Below are 5224 nucleotides of genomic sequence, written 5' to 3'. Positions count from 1 at the left end.
GAAAAAGGCATAAAGCAATGTACCTATGTACCTTTGGTCTCCTTTGATTTTAGCACACGTTGGCCACTTTTTGGAGACATATGAGACACATTCTTTGTCTCCTTTTGTGCTAGAACGAAATTAGCCTTGCACACACCAATGTTATTAGCTCTTTTGTCTCTCATTTTTGTAACCTTATTTGACCTAGATTCTAGAAGCTAGGGTTAGGTTTTTGTAGAGACATTCTTAGGTATCTTTTATTTGCTTAGAGGCCCCTAAACTCTTGTATATAAGGGGTGCTCCTAGACATGTAAAAGGGTTGAACATTTTGAAGTAAACACACTATTGTGTCTCAACCATTTGTGAGAGTTTCCTCCCTAAGGAGTGAATACTTTTAAGCCTTATCTTGCATAGCAAGTGATGGCACACATCCACTCATCTTCAAGGTTGCCATGGATTCTAGCCTAGCCTTGTAGTGGCGTGCTTCTCACATTTATTACCATTTCTTTCCTTTCCATTTTATGTTTTCTTCTTCCTTTAATTGTTCTTGGTTTTCTATGGTTTATGTGCTTTCCATTTCCTTTGTTTTGAATCAATCCATCATTTTCTTCTCCTGAGCTTTGTGAAAGGAACCTTCAGATCTAGATAGCTTGCTATCTTAATGTCCAGTAGGGATTTCACTTAGCTTTCTTAATCAACTCACACCATATTCAATCATCTTAAAAAGGAACAAAATAATCCTTCATCAAATATTTATTTGTGCACTATGATAGGGGAGGAAAGGGTGAGGGTGGATCTGGAGGTAAATCACAGTAGCAAGGAAGGATTTCCCTAAAAGGTTGCCTAGTACCTTTTGTGAGGTATAATTTCTTTCCACCTGATGTGATTATGGCTAAGTATTATCATGTTGCTTATTTAAGTGTTGTTTTACTGTTGTCATGGTATAAAAGGTGTTGCTGATTATGAAATGAGGTTGTTATCTTAATGTATTCCTATTTGCATTATGATTTTTAGCAAAGCATTTTTGCACTTTGCACTTTGCACTTTCAATTGTAAGGCCATGACATTACTGCCTATCCCATTAAAAGCTACTAGGTTTTAACACCATTAGGAAAAGAATATAAATTGGTTATGCCTTGCTGGACCAACCCCCAACGTGAACAAAAAGCTTAAATAAAAACTTCTCCAACTCAAGAATTTCTCCACCTAGAACACTATGAAACTTGTTAGAACGATTCCAATGGTCAATTTTGCCTTTAACACGTGTGATGAAGTGCCTTAAATAGTCTCCATCCACTTGCATTTGTATTTAAACTTCAAAACAAAAAGTCAAACTTTGGTGAACTTTCAACCTTTCCACTTGGCTCCACTAGTTCAGATGTTGAATTTGGTAGAATTGGTTAATCCTCTACATTGAATTAACTTCGTACAAATCCATTCTAATGTACTTGAAGATCTAAAACTCTTAAATCACCAAATAGGACCTTCAATGTAAAAGTCAACCATGATGTCAAAATTTAACATTCAATTGTTCTTCCAACATTCATTAGGAAAAGCTATTAGGTTTTAACACCATTAGGAAAAGAATATAAATTGGTTATGCCTTGCTAGACCAACCCCCAACGTGAACAAGAAGCTTAAATAAAAACTTCTCCAACTCAAGGATTTTTCCACCTATGAAATATATTAGTTGATAAGTCTAATGGGGAAAGAAAGAGAGAAGTGGGTGTCAACCGTGTACAACTGCACCTAAAAGAAACAGAAGTTAGCTATTAACCATAAAGTGAAAGAAGAGAAGGAAGAAAAACATGGTTGCACCAATAAACCTGCGTGAAAAACATATCAAATTGAATTTTGTGCTTTCAATTGCACTTTCATTTTGATTGCACTCTACACTGTATCTTTAAGTTATCTATCTAAAATTATGCAAGTTTAAAACTATAAAGGCATCTTACAATATAAAAAAATTGACTCTAATTATCAACTAAGCTAGATGCTAAGAATTAGAACAATTAAAAACTAAACCATGCCAAAAACTAAGAACTGTATTAATGTAGTCAATGAAAATGTAAAGTAAGCACTAGTGCAGATTTGGGATTTTACCTCGCCTTATAGGCCTCGGTTATGGCGGAACCGAAGCCTATAAGGAGGCGGTGGCAATTTTGAAATTAAAGGGAACTTATAGGCCTCGATTCAGTCAAAAACCGGTGCCAAATGCCGCTTTAGGCCTCGGGTCTTAAGAAACCGGTGCCAAAGAGGGCTTATAGGCCTCGGTTAAGGAGGCCCGAAGCCAAAAGGTTGCCAGAAATTGACCTATAGGCTTCGGTTAGGGAGAAGCCGGTGCCAAAGAGGGGTGATAGGCCTCGGGTGTTAGGAAACCGAGGCCAAAGAGGGGTTATATGCCTCGGTTCTGCGTGGAACCGAGGCCATATCGTTTGATTAGGGCTCAAAAACAGAACCCCTTCTTCCTCGCGCGCGCAGCTGCCATTTCTCCTCTGCAAATTCCGGCGACCACGCGAGCCTCCTGCCACCACGCGAGCCTCCTGCCACCACCACGCGAGCCTCCACCAGCCACCACAGTCTCGTCGCGCCTCCAGCCACCACCACGCGAGCCTCCACGCGAGCCTCCACCAGCCACCGCAGTCTCGTCGCGCCTCCAGCCACCACCACGCGAGACCACCACGCGAGCTCTTGTGCCGTCTCGTCTGGCGTCCGTCCACCACCACGCGAGACCACTGCCGCTGTCTCGTCCCTCTCTCTGTCTCTCTGCAAGTGTTCCGGCGTCCCTCTACCACCACTCGAACACTTTCGTTCTTTTGCCGCAATTGTCGCGCCGCGGTTTTCTTTAAGGTAAATTTCGAACGCGTTTTTGTTTGATTTTCAGTTTTTGTGTATGTTAATTTTAAATTTTAGTTATTGTGAGTGTTAATTTGGATTGAGATAGAAATTGTTTGGAGTGTTTTGATTAATTTTGTGAAAGGATTGAGTCTCAATTTAAGAGCATTGTGTCTTCAGACGTAGAGCATTAAGTCTGAATTTAATTTAAGAGAATTGTAAACACACTATAATTAAATAGGTAATATATGATGTTAAGGAAATTGTTGTTTTTGCTTTTATTTGTTACTTATGACTTTCTCTTGTGTTTTTTGTTATCTCTTGTAGCTTTCGAACGCGTTGAATTGCATCATCTTCCAGTGTCATCTGCTCTTTTTACGCGCTCCCAGGTTCCTAATTCTAATATTTTCCTATTATGCCAATCTGTTGTTTGCTTTATATATTTTATTAATTATTTGTTAAAACATGTTGTTTGTTTTTTCTTATATGTGAGTTAGCCTTAGTTTCCCGTTTGAGATTCAATATGTAAATTATGTATTGTCCCCGAGTTTTCATTTTGAAAAAATTACATTTTTTTAAAATTAGATATAAGGGGATACAATACTAATAATTTAAATGTATTGAATCTTGAATTGTCCGATTGGACAGTTTAAGAAGATTAATCACTTTCTAGTAATTTATTAGTGCATATATATTTAAAATACATATCTTTAAATTCATGAATATTTGTCAATTGTGTTTTGTATTGATCTTCGGGTGCATATTTGATTGTGGTTTATAATCACTTTCATTTCGTGTATCCTGAAGGCCAATGCGAAATGCTGGCAAAATTTCGTGAAATTTAAGATATGTATTTTAAAAGTAATATGTACCAATAAAATAAGGAAAGTGAATCTTCTTAAATGGGATAGGGTCACACCTTGATTACGACGTGAGCATTGATTCAAAGATTACTGAAATTGTTCACGCAATTTCAGTATGGATCGAGATTGGATTAATTTACCACGTATTAGCGCTGAGTATGAGAATGGAGTAGAAGAATTTATAAAATTTGCGCAACGTTATGAGGGGAGAAGTGATGATGAAGTGAAGTTCAGATGTCCGTGTGCCAACTGTTTGAATGGAAGAAAATTGAATGCAACTCAAGTTAGGGAACATCTTATTTGTGATGGTTTCCTTAAAAGTTATACAATATGGACATGGCACGGCGAATTAATACACATTCCAACTATTTCTCGATTTGAATATCTTGCCAATTCCTCCATGAAAGAGCGACGAGAAGAGCGACGGGAAGAGTGATGTGAAGAGCGATGTGAAGAGCGAGTAGAAGAAGACAATATAGAGGACATGATACGGGATGTTGGCGCAGAAGCTTTTGCACAAGCGCATGTGTATGAGACGATGTCTGTTGATGCGGAAACTCCGTTGTATGTTGGTTCAACTAAGTTCACGCGATTATCAGCGGTTTTAAGACTTATGAATTTGAAAGCGACCAATGGTTGGACAGATAAAAGCTTCACAGAATTGCTCGTGCTCTTGAATGAAATTCTTCCCGAAGGAAATAATCTACCCACTCGAAACTATGATGCCAAGAAAATTCTTTGTCCGATGGGTATGGAGTATAAAAGGATACACGCATGTCCTAATGATTGCATATTATACAGAAAAGAATTTGAAGATTTGAAAAAATGTCCAAAGTGTGGGTCATCACGGTACAAGCAGAAAAGAAACAGTGAAGATAATGGTCAAATAGAGAAGGAAGGATCTGCTTTGAAAGTAGTCTGGTACCTTCTAATCGTGCCTAGACTTAAGCGTTTGTTTGCAAATCCTAAAGACGCTAAAAACCTTAGATGGCATGCAACTGAGAGAAGATGTGACGGACTCCTTCGTCATCCAGCTGATTCAATGCAATGGAAAAATATTGATCAGGAATTTCCCAAGTTCGGTGAAGAATGTAGAAATATTCGTTTTGGCTTAGCTACCGATGGAATGAATCAATTTGGTAATTTAAGTACAAATCACAGTTGTTGGCCTGTTATATTATTCATTTACAACTTATCTCCTGAACTCTGCATGAAGAGAAAATACATGATGTTGTCTATGATGATATCTGGTCCAAAGCAGCCTGGAAATGACATAGATGTATATCTCAATCCTCTAGTTGAAGACTTGAAGGTGTTGTGGGTTGATGGTGTTGAAGTATTTGATGTTGTTGCTTCTGAAACTTTCATGATGCATGCAATGTTATTTTGCACCATTAATGACTTTCCAGCTTATGGTAATTTGTCAGGGTACAGTGTCAAGGGTCATAAAGCATGTCCTATATGTGAAGAAAACACTGCATCTCATCAATTGAAAAATGGAAGGAAGACCGTGTATCTGCGCCATCGAAGGTTTTTACAAGCTAATC

Source organism: Vigna unguiculata, chromosome 11, assembly GCF_004118075.2.
Source record: "Vigna unguiculata cultivar IT97K-499-35 chromosome 11, ASM411807v1, whole genome shotgun sequence".
NCBI lineage: Eukaryota > Viridiplantae > Streptophyta > Magnoliopsida > Fabales > Fabaceae > Vigna > Vigna unguiculata.
This window is presented reverse-complemented; position numbering follows the sequence as displayed.